The sequence below is a fragment of the Erythrolamprus reginae genome, chromosome 9 (genome assembly GCF_031021105.1).
Source record: "Erythrolamprus reginae isolate rEryReg1 chromosome 9, rEryReg1.hap1, whole genome shotgun sequence".
In the NCBI taxonomy this organism is placed as follows: Eukaryota; Metazoa; Chordata; class Lepidosauria; order Squamata; family Dipsadidae; genus Erythrolamprus; species Erythrolamprus reginae.
This window is the reverse complement of record NC_091958.1, coordinates 23,592,638-23,611,470: the sequence shown is the minus strand read 5'-3', so window position 1 is coordinate 23,611,470 and position 18,833 is coordinate 23,592,638. Positions and strand designations below refer to the sequence as shown.

General features: G+C 44.0%; 1 protein-coding gene across 3 annotated transcripts in view; it reads left to right on the top strand.

Annotated features, from left to right (window-relative positions):
• The first annotated feature begins 1,096 nt into the window (after positions 1 to 1,096).
• The window catches only part of SLC7A6 (solute carrier family 7 member 6), a 59,662-nt gene continuing 41,925 nt past the window's right edge, over positions 1,097 to 18,833 (top strand). The window contains exon 1 of one of the 3 annotated variants that reach the window (XM_070760478.1): positions 1,097 to 1,327. The gene's annotated coding sequence lies outside the window, so the exon portion shown is untranslated. Of the gene's footprint in view, positions 1,328 to 15,423; positions 15,507 to 18,833 lie in introns of those variants that run through there. The other 2 variants (XM_070760480.1, XM_070760479.1) reach the window with 2 other exon arrangements.

The following is an 18,833-nucleotide window of genomic DNA, read 5'->3' as shown; positions in this document are numbered from 1 at the left end:
ACTGAGCAAACTTAATACAGTATTGTTACTCTAGTCTAGACTATTTATATACATACAAAAAACCCCAATTCCTGCCAACCTGCCTTCCATTGAGGACCTGTATACTGCACGAGTCAAAAAGAGGGCTGTGAAAATGTTTACGAACGCCTCACATCCTGGACATAAACTGTTTCAACTCCTACCCTCCAAACAACACTATAGAGCACTGCACACCAAGACAACTAGACAGAAGGACAGTTTCCCCCCGAACGCCATCACTCTGCTAAACAAATAATTCCCTCAACACTGTCAGACTTTTTACTAAATCTGCACTACTATTTCTACTAGGTTTTGTCATCATTCCTATCATCCTTTTCCTCCCACTCAGAACTGTATGACTGTAATTTGTTGCTTGTATTGTAAGATTTTTATTAATATTGTTTCTTCATTGCTTATTTGACCCCTATGACAATCATTAAGTGTGGTATCTCATGATACATTGACAAATGTATCTTTTTCTTTTATGTACACTGAGAGCATCTGCACGAAGACAAATTCCTTGTGTCCAATCACACTTGGCCAATAAAATTCTATTCTATTCTGTTCTAATACTTCTAACTTTCTTGCATTTTATCAATCGGAAGCAAACTTAATATTGTTACTCTACCCTAGACTATTTATATACATAGATACATACTTCTAATACTTCTAATTTTCTTGGGTTTTTTTTTTTTTTGAAGAACAGAATTGTTTATGTGAATGTGAATAGGAGTACGAAACTATGCGACAATAGGTAACAGTGTATATATATCGAAGAGGAAAAAAGAAAAAAAAGGATGTAGTCCTTTTTTGAGTAGATAACAATAGCCACAAGTAGGAAAATGAGAAGGAAATCACGATGCATTAATGGAATTATACGCTGTGACGGTTTTCATACTGCTGTTTTTATTGTTTCTATTAATACTAGCCGCTCTCGGGCGGCCTATGCAAATCACAGCAATAAGTGAATAAATAATGAATCCCCGGTCGGACAAACCACGACCGGCGTCCGGCGGAGACAAAGCGGCTCCCCGCCGCAAGGAAGGGCTGGTGGGCGGGGCTCGGGGGAACCACGCCCCCCACGGGGCGGGGCCGTCCTGCTGTAAGGTTGGGGGGAAAGAAAGAAGCGAGCGGGCAGGGCCGGGCTTATTTGGCCGGCCCGGCGTCGTTGGAGGCGGATTAGCCGGCCGGCCGTCCTGGAGGGCGGCTGGCTGGCTGGAGGAAGGCGCAGACGCCGACGCCGCTGCCGCTGCCGCTGCCGCTGCCGCTGCCGCCGCAGCATCCCTCAAGAGGGGAGGTCACTGGCCAGGTACGTGGATGGATTCCGGGCTCATGCATCCTTAGCCAACAATCCTGGCTTGCTCCTCTGAAGACCCGAATGGTGGTTTGTGCAGTATCGTGAGCCGGCCGCTTTGCAAAGAGAGCCCAGCAAAGGAGGCTCGGCACTGGGCAGAGCGGAGTGTGTGTTTGTCTTCCTTGCGGGTGATTTGAGGGGGGGATCCCCTAAGTCAGCAACGGGCGGGGGTTGTCTGGTTACAAGCAGGGGCCTCCGGGGGTCGCCGACCCTGGGAGGGGCTTCCAAGCCTCTATTTATTTACATTTACTTATTTGTTTTGTCAAGTAGGTATTGGTGATATACAAAGAAGCACTGCTCAAAAAAATAAAGGGAACACTTAAACAACACATTATAACTCCAAGTAAATCAAACTTCTGTGAAACCAAACTGTCCACTTAGGAAGCAACACTGATTGACAATCAACTTCACCTGCTGTTGTGCACATTCAACTTTGTACAGAACAAAGTGTTCAGTGAGGGTATTCAGATCTAGGATGTGTTCTTTGAGTGTTCCCTTTATTTTTTTTTTGGAGCAGTGTATAATATTTATATACATGATATAAACAGTCTACGGAGAGGGGCGGCATACAAATCTGATTAATAAATAAATAATAAATAAATTTGGACAGGGGACGGAAGGCAGGCTGGGGCACTTATGCACACCCCTTACTAACCTATTTAGGAATACCAGGAAGAATTATTAACTGCTGGGATAAATGTTATAATTGGATGGGGAAAAGGGGGGGGGGGAGAAAAAGAGAGCTAATAAGTAGCAAGAAAGTTGGAAAGTAAAAGTCAGAGTTTTGGATATAAAAGGGAATTTTTTTTAAAAAAAAAGGTACACCTGATTACGATCATTGCTAAGGTTGATTATGTAAATATGACTTGTGTAGTGGGAAAGAAACACTGTTAGAATTGTAAGGCAGGTCGCATCACAAATTGTCCATTTTGTTTGTCTTGTTGTATGTGTGTGTAAATATTTTTTTTTAAAAAGAGGAATTGGGAGAGGTCAACAGTGGATAGTCTAAGGGTAAAGTTTTGGGGGTTTGGTGATGGTACTACAGAGTCTGGTAGTGAGTTCCATGCATCAACTATTTGGTCACTAAAGTCATGTTTCCTGCAGAGTTTAGAACAGTTTACTTTGAGTTTGTATCTGTTGTGTGCTCGTGTGTTGTTGTGGTTGAAGCTGAAGGACGTTGTAGCAGATGATTTTATGGGCTGTGCTTAGGTCGTGTTTAAGGCAACATAATTCTCAAGCTTTCCAAACCTAGGATTGTAAGTCTGGTTGCGTAGGGCAGTGTTTTTCAACCAGTGTGCCGTGGCACACTAGTGTGCCACGAGACATGGTCAGGTGTGCCGCGAAGCTCAGAGAGAGAAAGAAAGAGAGCAAGCAAGAGAGAGAGAGAGAGAAAGAAAGCAAGAGAGAAAGAGCGAGCGAGAGAGAAAGAGAACAAGAGAGAGAGAAAGAGAACAAGAGAGAGAGAAAGAGAACAAGAAAAAGAAAGCAAGAGAGAGAGCAAGAGGGAGAGAGAAAGCAAGAGAGAGAGAAGGAGAGAGAGAGGGAGGGAAGGAGAGAGAGAGAAAGACATAGAGGGAGGTAGGGAGGGAGAGAGAAAGAGCAAAAAAGAGAGGAAGGAAGGAAGGGAAAGAAAGAGGGATGGAGAGAGACAGAAAGAAAGAGGAAGGGAGAGAAAGAGGGAGGGAGAGAGAAATAGAGCGAAAGGGAGGAAGAGAACTTTTTTTAACGCCCCTCCTGCTCAATGTGCCCCAGGGTTTCGTAAATGTAAAAAATGTGCTGCCGCTCAAAAAAGGTTGAAAGTCACTGGCGTAGGGGGTTCTGTTGCGAGTGGAGGAGTGGAGGGTTCTTCCCCTCAAGTATCTCTGGACATTTTCTAGAGTGTTTATGTCCGAAATGTGGTGCCTTCTGCCTTTTGCGGGCTTCAGATTGTTTGCATCTCCCACCCATCCCAAATGGCTGTGAGCTGGGGGGGCGCAGGAGAGGTGTGCCTGATTTTTTTGGGTCCCTGCAATGAAAAGTCCATAGCATCGCCTTGCAAAGTGGAAGGGCAGAGCAGTTAGACTGCCATGGTTTCCTCACCCACCCACCCATTTTTGCCTTCTATTTTCTGCTCCGATGCGGGTGCGTTTGCACCACAAAGCCCATCCTCCCCTGCCGGTCCCAGACTTCGCTTCCGCAGCCTTTGGAGGGGAAGGTTCCAAAGCTTTTGAGAGGTCATCTCTTTCTTGTTTACTGAATGGCATTCTTTGTGGTTTGTGTGTGTGTGTGTGTGTAAGTCTGGGAATTCCCCCCCTCTTTCCCAGACTGCCCTTTGAAATCATCTCTGTGTTTGATTGCTGTGACTTTTATCTTTGGAAAGATGGTTTTATAGCTGGGCTTATGGGTGTTTGTGTGTTTAAAAGTTGTGCATTGCTTTGGAAAACTTGTAGTTGAGAAACCGGTAGAAAATATTAGTAATAAATAAAAGGGTTTCATTTTTTTGCTGTGAGAGAGAAGAAAGACAAGGGTTGTACAACATTATAGCCTTGGATTTTTAGTGGCTTTATTTGCATTTAGCTTTTTTTTTTAGAATTTTAGATTTATATGCCGCTTCATAATGCTTTCACAGCCCTCTCTAAGCTGTTTACAGAATCAGCCTATTGCCCCCAATAATCTGGGTCCTCATTTTACCCACCTCCGAAGGATGAAAGGCTGAGTCAACTTTGAGTCGGTGGTGAGATTTGAACTGCTGATCTACAGCTAGCAGTTAGCTGAAGTAGCCCGCAATGTTGCAATCTAACCACTGCGCCACCCCCGCTCCTGAGGACTTGCAACTGAGGACTTACCATATTTTTCAGAATATACGACGCACCTTAGTTTTTGGAAACTAAAAGGAATCTGCTTACCAGGTATTCATCTGGCTAGCGTCCTTAGCCAGAACATTATTTTATCCCCTGGTTAGGACTTTAAAAAAACTTTATTTGGAGAGAGTAACAATGAAAGAGCTTGTAAACCAGTAAGAACTTGGAGCATCATTAGCACCTGGAAATAAGATTTAAGATTTATTAGATTTGTGTGCCGCCCCTCTTCGAAGACTCGGGGTGGCTAACAACAGCAACAATACAATACATAGAATACAAATCCAATAGAGTTAAAAAACGAGATTTAAAACCCATAGATATTAAAAGCAATCATACTGCACAATCATACCATTCTCATATTACAGTCAGGAAAAAAGGTGGTGGTGGGGGAAGAGATAGTTATTCCCCCCATGCCTGGCGACATAGCTAGGTCTTCAACATTTTGCGGAAGGTGGGAAGGGTAGGGGTAATTTGAATCTCCCGGGGGAGTTGATTCCAGAGGGCCGGGGCCGCCACAGAGAAGGCTCTTCCCCTGGGTTCCGCCAAACGGCATTGTTTAGTCGATGGGACCTGGAGAAGGCCAACTCTGTGGAACCTGATTGGCCACTGGGATTCATGCAGCAGAAGGCGGTCCTGGAGGTATTCTGGTCCGATACCATGTAGGGCTTTATAAGTCATTACCAACACTTTGAATTGTGACCGGAAACATTTGGAGCAATGAAAAAAACCCTGGAAAGTCTTTGGGCTTGAAAACATTCTTTGCAGAGAGTAACAATGAAAGAGCCTGCAAGCGGGTAAGAGCTGAAAAAAAGAGCTACATTCAAAGTATAAGACCCACCCAAATTATCAGCCTCTTTTAGGGAGGAAAAAGATGTGTCTTATACTCCAAAAATATGGTACGTTATATTTCAGGTGGATATGGGAAAAGTATATTTTGTGTGGGATTTTTTAGGTATTTATTTATTTAGTTTGTCATGCATTTACAAGATAACAGGTATTAGTATAAACATGAATATGAACACAGGAAGTGGATACGAAGAATGGGGACCGTAGGACAGGGGACAGTAGGCACCGCTGGTCCGCTTATGCACGCCCCCTACAGGCCTCTTAGGAATGGGGTGAGATCCGCAGTAGACAGTTTAAGATTAAAGCTTAGGGGGTTTGAGGATGTAACAACGGAGTCAAGTAGTACATTCCAGGTACTGAGCACTCTGTTACTGAAGTCGTATTTTCTGCAATCTAGTTTGGAGCGGTTCACCTTGAGTTTGTATCTATTGTGTGCTCGTGTATTGTTGCGGTTGAAGCTGTAGTCATGGACAGGTAAGGACAGTGTTGCAGATGATTTTTAATACTATGCATAGGTCAGACTGTAGGTGGAAGAGTTGCGGGTTGTCCCAGGCCAAAATTACAAGCCTGGTGGCAGAAGGAATTCTGTTGTAATCAGAAGAATGGTGGCAGAAATTGATTCTCACAGTTTAATGCAGGGGTATCAGGCTTGTATGTCATTGAGGGCCATATTTGGATTGTGTTTGACTTGGGGGGGTGGGGGTGGAGTTGGCACGACCAGGGTAGGTGTGGTCAGCCAAAGGTCACTCATGTCGGGAGGCACCTTTGGTGGCCTGAGCACTGCCACCAAAATTTATTTATTTGAAAATTTATTTATTTATTTTAATTAGATTTCTATGCCGCCCTTCTCCTCAGACTCAGGGCGGCGCACATTGAGAAAAAATATAACATTCTGCCACATGAATCCCAGCGACCAGTTAGGTCACACAGAGTCGGCCTTCTCCAGGTCCCATAAACTAGGCAATGTCGCTTGGCAGGGCCTAGGGGAAGAGCCTTCTCTGTGGGGGCCCCGGTCCTCTGGAATCAGCTCCCCCGGAGATTCGTACTGCCAGGCTTGGGGCCATTAGACTCTTATACCCTGGCCGATGAATGAGTTGAGAGGAAGTTGATTGAATGGGAATGACTGTTTTTTATGGATTTGGGGGATATTTTAAAAGATTTTATATTTAATTAATTGGATTTAAGATGCTATACATTGTTCTGTTATAGATTGTAAGCTGCCCCGAGTCTTTGGAGAGGAGCGGCATAAAAGTTCGATTAATAAATAAAATAAATAAATAACATCTAGAAATCTAAAACTAAAAACATCGTAAAACCCCAATTTCTTAAAAACCAGTCGCAATCAGGCTTATCAATTCATTTGTCGGCTGGGGCTGGATGTTAGACTTAATGGCCTCAAGCCTGTCGGCAGAGGTGGATCTTTAAAGCCTTACGGAAGGCGGAGAGGATGGGGGCAGTATGAATCTCTGAAGGGAGTTAGTTCCATAGGGCTGGGGCTGCCACAGAGAAGGCCCCGCCAGGCGACATTGTCTAGCTGACGGGACCTGGAGAAGGCCAACTCTGTGGGACCTAACTGGCCACTGGGATACGTGAGGCAGGAGGCAATCCTGTAAGTAATCTGGTCCGATGCCATGCTTTATAGGTCATAACCAACACTTCAAATTGTGTTCGGAGACAAATCAGCAGCCAATGCAGCTCACGGAGGGCTTGAGCAACATGGGCCTATCTCGGAAGGCCCAATATTGCTTGCGTGGCTGCATTTTGCACCCCCTGAAGTCTCCAAACGTTCTTAAAAAGGAGCCCAATGTAGAGAGCATTGCAGTAGTCGAACCTCCCGAGCTCCGTTTTCAGCTGCAACGGCCTCCTGCAATTTTCTGCTTTGTTTTTGCTGGGAGAGGCTCTGTGGGCCGGTCCATCGCTGTGTCCAGGACGGCCGTACAGGCCAGATCTAAACACCCCACAGGCTGATGATTGGTCTCCGAGTTTGACACTCCTGTCTATTAGTTAAAGCACCAAGGTAATAACCAGGATGTCGTAAGTTCTAGTCTTCCAGTATCTGATAGGCTGCCCCACAGAGAGGAAGGGGTTGACCTGTTCTCCAAGGCACCTGAAGGCAGGACAAGGAACAACAGGTGAAAGGTCATTCATGAGACATCCAACCTGGAAACCCCTTCATTATCCTCCTTTACCCTCCATTACCCTCCTTGCCTTTCGCAAACTTCTTAAAACCCACCTCTGCCATTAGACATGGTGGAATTGAGACATCTCCCCCTGGCCTATATAATTTATGCATGGTATGTGTGTGTGTGTTTCTTGTTATTTTTAAATAAGGGGTTTTTAGAGACTTTTTAACATTAGATTTGTGATACATTGTTTTTTATTATTGTTGTGAGCTGCCCTGAGTCTGCGGAGACAGGAGGCATACAAATCTAACAAACAAACAAACAAACAAACAAACAAACAAACAAACAAACAAACTAAGGTATTTCCTGACAGAGAGAACAATTAATCAGTGGAATGACTTGCCTTCAGAAGTTGTGGGTGCTTCATCACTCGCTCACAAGACTGCCATTTGTCTGGAATTGTATAGGACAGTGATGGCGAACCTTTTTATCCTCGGGTGCCGAAAGAGGCTGTACATGCACTATCATGCATGCATGAGTGCCCACACCCATAATTCAATGCCTGGGGAGGGCAAAAACAGCTTTGCCCGCTCTCTGGAGGCCCGAAATGTCTGGTGGACCCAGTAGGCTTATTTTTCACCTTCCCCAGGCTCCAAAGGCTTCCCTGGATGGTAAAAACGCCCTCCCCCATCCCCCTGGAGGCTCTCTGGAAGCCAAAAACGCCCTCCCATAGCCTCTGTGAGAGCCAAAAATCACCTGGCCAGCACACAAATCCAGGTTGGAGCTGAGCTAGGGCAACGGCATGCGTGCCAGCAGATGTGGCTCCACATGCCAACTGTGGCACCAGTGCCATAGGTTTGCCATCACTGGTATAGGATCTCCGGCGGGGGTTGGACTAGAAGACCTCCAAGATCCTTTCTAACCCTTTTGGGCTAGTCATTCTCTCAGCCTTAGGAGGAGAGTTACAGCAAAGCACTTCTGAACTCTTGCCAGGAACAGACAGCTGCCAGGAATTGACAGTGACTCAAAGCCACTAAAAAGTTGCCTTTCGCTAAATCAGGGTTTAAATCTCTCTTGTTTGAAGTGTGTCATGCTGTAGTGAAAGACAGATGGGAATTTTCTCAGCTGTTTAAAGATCCTGGCACTCTTCATTTGCAAAACGTCTAGACCAGGTTGGTTTTTTTTGGTGTTCTGGACCTTGGCAGCTTTAAGATGTGAGGACTTCAACTCCCAGAATTCCCCTGTGGAATTCTGAATGGAATGGGAGTTCTGGGCCTTGTAGTCCACCCATCTTAATCAAGGTTAAGAATCACTGGCCTAAGCCATGGTTTGCAAAACCGGGCTAGTTAAAATAAAACCCAGCTGGTTGGGTTCATATAATCTATTAAAACAAATCTTGCTCCCAGTTTATTTATGTATAGCTGCTCATTCACTCTCAATTGATGGGTTTCAATTAATAAATATCTTATTAAGAAGATGAATCCTATTGAAAAGGAAGAATTGGCACAGCAAGTAAAACTTCTTAGAAAATGCAAATAAATCAGGGAGGTGGTTGGCCTAGAGACACATAAGGACAAAAGGAGGATACTAATTTGTATATATTTTTATAGAGATAAAGAATTGTATTCAGGAGGAGAAATAACTTGATGGAAATGTTTAAACTGGAATGTTACGTCATGTCCAGTGTTTTTCTTTTTTAATTGTATTACAAATAAACTTTTAAAAATAACTACCTTATTAAGCATTGTTTAGAATTCCTTTATTAGATTAGATTATATTAGATTATATTTATTGGATTTATATGCCGCCCCTCTCTGCAGACTCGGGGCGGCTCACAACAATAGCAAAAACAGTACATAGTGACAAATCTAATATTTACCAATCTAATTGCAGTTTTAGGTTAAAAAATTCATAAAAACAACCCCAATATATATAAAAAACAAGCACACAATCAATCATACACCAAAACAACATGGGCAAGGGGGAGATGTTTCAATTCCCCCATGCCTGATGGCAGAGGTGGGTTTTAAGGAGTTTACGAAAGGCAAGGAGGGTGGGGCAATCCTAATCTCTGGGGGGAGCTGGTTCCAGAGGGTCGGAGCCACCACAGACAAGGCTCTTCCCCTGGGTCCTGCCAGATGACATTTTTTAGTCGACGGGACCCGGAGAAGGCCAACTCTGTGGGACCTAACCGGTCGCTGGGATTTGTGCGGCAGAAGGCCGTTAATTATCAATGGTTCAGCACAAAGCCATATATTTAGACAGGAGTTAACACTGACTCTAGAAAGAGTACAGAGAAAAGCAACAAAGATAATTAGGGGACCGGAGACTAAAACATATGAAGAACGGTTGCAGGAACTGGGTATGTCTAGTTTAATGACAAGAAGAACCAGGGGAGACAGGATAGCAGAGTTCCAATATCTCAGGGGTTGCCACAAAGAAGAGGGAGTCAACTTATTCTCCAAAGCAGCTGACGGTAAACAAGAAGCAATGAAAACTAAACAAGGAAAGAAGTAACTTAGAACTAAGGAGAAATTTCCTGACAGTTAGAAACTGGATGTTTTTAGGAAGATGTTGGATAACCATGTTTCTCGCAAGGGGACGGGCGCGTGTGTGCGAGAGAGAGATTTTGGTGATTTTTTTTTGCTTCCGCGCATACGCAGAAGCAAAAAATCACCAAAAGTAATACCAAAGTTAAGCCTATCACTGCAGTTATTAAATTCATCACTTGCAGGGGGGGGTTGCCACTCCCAGTGCGCTGTGTGCATGGCTCCATGGCTCTGGCATGTGCATGTGTGTGTCCAAGCGATATTTTGCTTCTGCACATGTAAAGGATGTAAAATCTCGAGAGGGGATGGGCGCGTTTGTGTGTGAGAACTTTTGGCATGCGCAGAAGCAAAAAAATCACCAAAAGTTCTCACGCACGCATGCGTCCTCTTGTGAGGTTTTGCTTCCTGCGTGTGCACAGAAGCAAAATCTTGCTCGGATGTGTGCGCATGCCTGAGGCACAGAGTTGCGTGCACAGTTACTGGTCACATGGTTGTTAAGAGAATCTGGCTCCTCCGATTGACTTTTCAGAAGGTCGCAAAGGGGGATCACATGACCCCGGAATACTGAACTGTCGTAAGTGTAAACCGGTTGCCAAAGCGCCTGAATTTTGATCACGTGATCACGGGAATGCTTATCAGGAAAGACTTCATGAACTCGATCTGTATAGTCTGGAGGTCAGAAGGAAAAGGGGGGGACATGATTGAAACATTTAAATATGTTAAAGGGTTAAATAAGGCTATACATAGATCCATCCTAAGATAAAATACAGGAAATCATATAAGAGCAGACTAGATGGACCATGAGGTCTTTTTCTGCCACCAATCTTCTATGTTTCTATGCTGCAATAAGTGTGGAAAACAATCTTAAGCTCCTTTTTTCAGTGCTGTTGTAACTTTGAACAATCACTAAATGTAAGTCAAGGACTTTCTATACATTCAGCAGCAGAGACCCTGTTTCTTTAAAGCTCAGCTAGGATCATTATAGTTCAGGGTTTGTTCCTGTTCTCTCTCAACTGTCTCATGGCCTATTTTTTCTTTTAAACTTTTAAAAAAGGAATATTTTTATTTATTTATTTATTTAGTCCAATACATAATACACATTGAAGAGAATAGATATGTAGTAATATAAATAAAGAAAAGAATAGAAGAAAAGATATAAAAGTATAGGTGAACATATTTGAAAGGAAGAAAAGATAAATGAGATAAGGAGAGACAATTGGACAGGGGACGGAAGGCACACTGGTGCACTTATGCATGCCCCTTACTGACCTCTAAGGAACCTGGAGAGGTCAATCGTGGATAGTGTAAGGGAAAAATGTTGGGGGTTAGGGGTTGACACTACTGAGTCAGGTAATGAGTTCCACGCTTCGAGAACTCGGTTGCTGAAGTCATATTTTTTACAGTCAAGTTTGGAGCGGTTAATATTAAGTTTGAATCTGTTGCGTGCTCTTGTGTTGTTGCGATTGAAGCTGAAGTAGTCATTGACAGGTAGAACGTTGCAGCATATGATCTTGTGGGCAATACTTAGATCGTGTTTTAGGCATCGTAGTTCTAAGCTTTCCAGACCTAGGATTGATAGCCTGCTTTCGTAGGATATTCTGTTTCGAGTCGAGGAGTGAATGGCTCTTCTGGTGAAGTATCTTTGGACATTTTCAAGGGTGTTGATGTCCGAGATGTGGTATGGCATATCTGAATATGACAATTCCTGTAATTCTTGCCTTTTGAGAAAAAAAAGTTACCTTGATTGGTAGAGGGTGAGGCTAAGACATTAGCTCAAGAGCTGATTATTTAAAAGGCAAACACTTCCTTAAAAAGCAAATACTTTCTTGCCCTCCAGTATTTCCTTTTGCATGACTGGTTTTTTTAAAAAAGAACAATGCGGTGTTAACTTATTTGTCTGGAACTGCTGTTTGTTATTGTTAACAAAGGCGTTTTTTTAAAACAGGCAGACAAAAACAATTTTTTAAAAGCAAGGCCCAGAAAAAGATCTTCCAAGTTGTTGCCAATTTCTTACTTGCAAAATTTCTGGCGAATTCTGCGCTTAAAATGAAAGAGGAAGAAAAAGAGGAAACAGAATACAGTGATACCTTGTCTTACAAACTTAATTGGTTCCGGGATGAGGTTCTTAAGGTGAAAAGTTTGTAAGACGAAACAATGTTTCCCATAGGAATCAATGGAAAAGCGATTAATGCGTGCAAGCCCAAAATCCACCCCTTTTGCCAGCCGAAGCATCAGTGAAATCGCAGCATCGCAAAAACACTGAAGTCCTCGAAACCCCACCTCCGGACCTCTGTGTTTTTTGTGATGCTGCGATTTCACTGAGGCTCCCCTCGCTGGGAAACCCCACCTCCGGACTTCCGTTGCCAGCGAAGCGTCTGTTTTTGCGCTGCTGGGATTCCCCTGCTGGGATTCCCCTGCAGCATCACAAAAACACAGAAGTCCGGAGGAGGAGTTTCCTATGGAGTTTCCCATGGAGGAGTTTCCCATGGAGGGGAGCCTCAGAGGAATCCCAGCAGTGCAAAAATGTGTGCTTCGCTGACAACGGAAGTCCGGAGGCAGGGCATCCCAGCGGCGGCGGTGGGTTTGTAAGGTGAAAATAGTTTGTAAGAAGAGGCAAAAAAATCTTAAGCCCTGGGTTTGTATCTTGAAAAGTTTGTATGACGAGGCATTTGTAAGACGAGGTATCACTGTACTACCTAGTATGGGAAAAGTGGTATGAGTGGTTGAAGAAGAGAGATCAAGGATTAGAGAATAATGTAAGAAATGTGACAAAGGAGTTCCTAAATGGTATCAAACATAAGCAATAATAAGGGAAATATGCAACACTCACAACTTCTGAAGTCAAGCTGTTGCACTGGTTAATTGTTCTCACTGTTAGGAAGTTTCTCCTTAATTTCAGGTTGCTTCTCTCCTTGATTAGTTTCCATCCCTTGTTCCTTGTCTGTCTTTCCTTCTGGTGTTTTTGAAAATGTTGAACCCCTCTTCTTTCTAGCAGCCCGTCTAACACTGGAATAATACTACGGTATCATATCATGAAGCATTGCAAGCTGTTTTCTCTTGTATTCCCCAATAATTTTCTTTTCCATAAGATAATTTCCTCTTCCCTAGGCTTTCCTACTTAAGTAGAACTATTGTGAGGTTTTGCAAAGTTCTTTTACCAGGGACAGAAGATCTGTGTGTCTTTATTTATTGATTTAATTTGATTTATATGCAGCCCCTCTCCGAGAACTCAGGGCATCTTATAACATGTAAAAAACAACAGAATGCAGTAGATAAATCCAAATAATTACACTAAACAGACAATCTAAAATCAGACAACAGCCCTATAGACATTCGTTGGCCAGCAGGTAAGATCTAATCACCCCAAGCCTAGTGGCATAAATGAGTCTTAAGACTCTTGCGGAAGGCGAGGAGGGTGAGGGCAGTGGGAATCTCCGGGGGCAGCTGATTCCAGAGAGCTGGGGCTCCCACAGAGAAGGCTCTTCCCCTAGGTCCCGCCAAATGACATTATCTAGTTGACGGGACCTGGAGAAGGCCGACTCTCTGGGACTTAACCAGTTGTTGGAGACCTCACCTACAAAAAGATATTGATAAATTTAAACGGGTCCAAAGATGGGCTACAAAAATGGTGGAAAGTCTTAAGCATAAAACTGATCAGGAAAGACTTCATGAACTCCATCTGTATAGCCTGAAGGATAGAAGGGAAAGGGGGGACATGATCAAAACATTTAAATATGTTCCAGGGTTAAATAAGGTTCAGGAGAGAAGTGTTTTTAATAGGAAAGTAAACACAAGAACAAGGGGACACAATCTGAAGTTAGTTGGGGGAAAGATCAGAAGCAACCTGAGAAAATATTATTTTACTGAAAGAGTAGTAGATGCTTGGAACAAACTTCCAGCAGACGTGGTTGGTAAATCCACAGTGACTGAATTTAAGCATGTCTGGGATAAACATAGATCCATCCTAAGAATAAAATACAAGAAATAGTATAAGGGCAGACGATGGACCATGAGGTCTTTTTCTGCCGTCAATCTTCTATGTTTCTATATTGCGGCAGAAGACGGTCCCGCAAGTAACCTGACCTGTTGTTCCATGAGCCACAGGTGACCTGTCCTATTCAATTTAATTCTTCACACAGGTGGTTCCTCTGCACTAACAAATCCACCCTGATTCAATCATGATGCAGATTGTTTTGATATGGTTTTGCAGATCAACACTTAGGATTCGTGCAGTGGACTTAGGCAGCTGTATTCAGAAATCACGATTCAGCAGGTCCCAGTTTAGCATGATATTTTGGCAAGCAGCTGCCTCCCTGCAGATTAAGTGAGAGCTGATTATTTCCTAATGTTTAAGAAAAGACAGCAATTGGATCCCAACCAATAGCTGCCTGATTTCTTGTCCGCAAAAATGTTGTTGTTTTTTTAAAAAAATGATAGGAATGACTTCTGCTGTTAAGTAAATTGTGTAGGCATTGTTGACACTTTGGGACGTAATTTCCCCCAGCCTGGTGATCTCTAGATCTGTTGGATTAAAACAGTGTCATCCTTCTTAAACTCTGCCCAGTGGAAGTTTTACACCAGAGTCTCCAAATTTGACCATTTTAAGATTTGTGGAATTCAACTGGCAGAATTGGGAGCATGGCTGGCTGAGGAATTCTGAGTTGAATTCCACAAATCTTGAAATTGACATGTTTGGAGACACTCAATGGTTTCAAGACATCCCCAGATCAAAGCAGGCAGTGATAGAGATTGCTACATGATAACCACTGCAAAATTTGCTTGCACTAAATACAGTGGTACCTCTACCTAAGAACGCCTCTACTTTAGAACTTTTCTAGATAAGAACTGAGCGTTCCAGATTTTTTTGCCTCTTCTTAAAAATCATTTTCTACTTAAGAACCCGAGCCCGGAAAAATTTCCCAGGAAATTTGAGAGCGGCATGAAGGCCCAGCCAGTTTCCTGCCATTCCCCCTGGGTGTCTCTCTCTGGCGCAGTGTATGGGAGGTAGCCTTGCGCCGGGGGTATGGGAGGCACGTGCTCCTCCTCGACGCCTCAGAGTCCCTCTTTTTTTATTTTAAGCCTTAAAGTTTTGGATTTTTTTGATTCCCCTCACCTTCTTCCTTCGGCAGCGACTCTCCTCCTCCTCTTCTTCCTCTTCCTCCTCCCACCCAAATTCTGAGCTTTTATTTCTTTCCTAATGGGTTTTCACACATTATTTGCTTTTACATTGATTCCTATGGGAAAAATTGCTTCTACTTACAAACTTTTCTACTTAAGAACCTGGTCACGAACGAATTAAGTTCTTAAGTAGAGGTACCACTATAAACTGATTTTTGTTTTTGTATCCATACAACAGCATTTGCTGAATATAGTTGCTTTATCTGTGGGCATCTTTGAATTTAACAATATCTCCTGTGTGTTTTTGACAAATCATGCTTTAGGGCTAAATTATACTTGACTGCATTTGCACATGTTAAGCTATAAACTATGTTTACAAGAGACTGTGTTTATGTAATACCTAAAAGCTAGAGCTTTTATGGTTTGTGATTTATGGGATGTATTATGTCAGTCAGCAATGTTACGAAGCTAAATTCTGGATTTCTCTCTCTCTCTTTTTTAAACTTAAGTAGAAGGCTGACCCATTTCCAAGAAAGTCAAGATGCTATAAATGGAACATTGTGTTTTTCTTATAGGTTATACTTATATAATAATGCTGTGTAGGTAAAGGGGAGAGCGAACTGCTTGTTCAAAATCATCTGACCAGTTTCACTATAAGGTACACTCTGTGAATGAATTCTCAAGAAAGAAGCTGTTTTTAAATAATTGATGTACAGGACATAAAGTTCCCACTGAGTTAGGTTGGTAGTTCCGGGAACGGAGTCTCAAGTATTCTGAGAAGTCTGCCTTAAAATATTCCTGTAAAAAAACTTACACATGCATGTTTGAGTGCTGAAAAATGTTGGTTTAGGATTGAATTTTTGTAAAACACCAAATATTTGGCTATACAACAATGAAAATCCTTGGAAAAAGATTAACAACATATTTTTTTAGATTTGCTGAATGATCATCCAGGAAAAAAGGAGTAGGTTGTACTGTATTTGAAAATAGTTCCTGCTTCTTCTGTGTTTCTGTTTAATAACCTAATGATTCCTTCAGTCAGTATGATTATTTGGCTCACAAAGGAAATACTGATTTTAATATAGATATTTGTCTTCCTTCCCCCAGTTTCTGAGCCTCAGATGCTGTAGATATACTCTTACAGCCATTAAACTTCCTCATGGCTAAAGACTGAAAAATAAGGAGACCAGAAGTAAAATAACAAGAAACAGATGAACTGTCAATTACTATTACTTGGTATCGGGGAATGAGGTTATTTATTTATATTCAGAAATGGGTTTAACCAATATGATTACCACTATAATTTAAGCAAACTTAATTAAATCAGGTTGTTCCTGGTGAAGACATTTTTCCTCTTTAATAACAGAATAACAGAGTTGGAAGGGACCTTGGAGGTCTTGTAGCCCAGCCCATTATGTGCTGAGAAACTGTCAGGAAACTCTATATCTGTGATGGCCATCCTATGGCACGCATGGCACACGGAGCCATATCGGAGGGCACGCGAGGTGTTGCCCTATGTCAGCTCCAATGCTCATACGCGTGCTGGCCAACTAATTTTCAGCCTTGAGGAAGGCCGTTTTGCCCTCCAGACGCTTCAGGGAAACATCCCTGAAATCCCGGAATGTAAAAAATGCCCAATGGGCAAACCAGAAGTTCAGAAAACGCACTTCCGGTTTGCCCATTGTGATGTTTTTTGCACTCCGGGGCTTCAGGAGTATATATACACACACCAAGACAACTAGACACAAGAACAGTTTTTTCCCGAACGCCATCACTCTGCTAAACAAATAATTCCCTCAACACTGTCAGACTTTCTACTAAATCTGCACTTCTATTCTACTAGTTTTTCTCATCATTCCTTTCACCCATTTCCTCCCATGTTGACTATATGACTGTAACTTGTTGCTTGTATCCTAAGATTTTTATTAATATTGCTTCTTCATTGCTTATTTGACCCCTATGACAATCATTAAGTGTTGTACCACATGATTCTTGACAAATGTATATTTTATTTTATTTTATGTACGCTGAGAGCATATGCACCAAGACAAATTCCTTGTGTGTCCAATCATACTTGGCCAATAAAATTCTATTCTATTCTATTCTATTCTATTCTATTCTATATATCTCAGTAAAATGCTTGTTACATATGTTACATGTATATACAGTGAACCCTCGAGTTTCGCGTCCTCAAGGATCGCGAAAGGGCTATTTCGCTAGTTTGCAACCCGGAAGTAAACTCCACCATCTGCGCATGCGTGCCCTTCCACGCATGCGTAGATGGTGGAGTTTCCCCGCCGGGCAGAGGCTTCCCTGGGTCTTCCCCCTCTTGCCCCGGTAAGACCCCAGCGGCGGTGGGCTGGAGCGCTAGCTCCGCTTCCCAGCTGGGAAGCGGAGCCGGCAACAGCGTGGGCGGGCGGGCGGCGCGCGCGAGCTTGGGGCAGCCTAGCTCCGCTCCCCAGCTGGGAAGCGGATCTAGGGAGTCCCCACCGCGCGCACGTTGCTGGGGAAAGCGCGCGCGCTTGGGAACATCCCAGCTTCGCTCCCCAGCTGGGAAGCGGATCTAGGGAGTCCCCACCGCGCGCGCGTTGCTGGGGAAAGCGCGCGCGCTTGGGAACATCCCAGCTTCGCTCCCCAGCTGGGAAGCGGATCTAGGGAGTCCCCACCGCGCGCGCGTTGCTGGGGAAAGCGCACGCGCTTGGGAACATCCCAGCTTCGCTCCCCAGCTGGGAAGCGGATCTAGGGAGTCCCCACCGCGCGCGCGTTGCTGGGGAAAGCGCGCGCGCTTGGGAACATCCCAGCTTCGCTCCCCAGCTGGGAAGCGGATCTAGGGAGTCCCCACCGCGCGCGCGTTGCTGGGGAAAGCGCGCGCGCTTGGGGACTCCCTAGATCCGCTTCCCAGCTGGGGAGCGAAGCTGGGATGTTCCCAAGCGCGCGCGCTTTCCCCAGCAACGCGCGCGCGGTGGGGACTCCCTAGATCCGCTTCCCAGCTGGGGAGCGAAGCTGGGATGTTCCCAAGCGAGCGGGCACCCAGGGAAGCCATTGCGCGAGCAACGGGGTGGGCGGGCGAAGGGTGGGCGGCAGTAGAAGCAAAAACACCATCTGCGCACGCGCAGATGGTGTTTTTACTTCCGCACCGCTACTTCGCTAAAAATCGATCATCGCGTGGGGTCCTGGAACGGAACCCTCGCGATGATCGAGGGTTCACTGTATAACCAGGGTGATTCGACACAAAAAAACCCAGGTAACCCTTCCCTGGTACGGAGCTGAAGGGATTGGATACTGTAGCCTAGAGGTTAATTCTCTGCCTTACATAGGCCAAGGTTGCAAGTTCAAGTCCCAGTGAGGGTATGGCTAGCTGATGAGGCCAAAATAAGGCCTCAATTTTTGATTTTCAAATTCAGCAAAAACATGTGACATGTATGTATGTATGTATGTAACATATTTTTGCCGATAATGAAAAGGAAGGGAAACTACTATAGATCTATTTCGAGCTTATTTGCCCTTATCAGGTAGCCATACCCTTAGTGGTATTTGAACCTGGGCCTCTGCCTTGTAAGGCAGTGGCCTTAGCTTCTAGGCTACAGGCTTGCCTCCTGTATCAGCTTGTACCAGGGAAGGGTTATGTCTTACAAAATAAATATTTTTATACAAACACCCACACCCACAGGTTTAGGTATATATGTTTCCCTGAAAATAAGACCTGCCCGGATAATAAGCCCAATCAGGTTTTTGAACTAAAATAAGTCCTCCCCAAAAATATTTAAATGCATGTGCAGCCGGTCCCAAACAACCTGAGGTGCAAACAACCTGAGGCGGTGAGGTGAGACTGGAGGGGAGGAAGGGAGGGAGATCACACCCCATATGTCCTTACCTAATGGCCCCTCCCACAACCCTAGCCACCACGCCCCTTCTATCACGATAATGGCAGCCACCAAAAGACATTAGTGAAGAACAGAGAGGCAACGATGGTGACTGGACATCT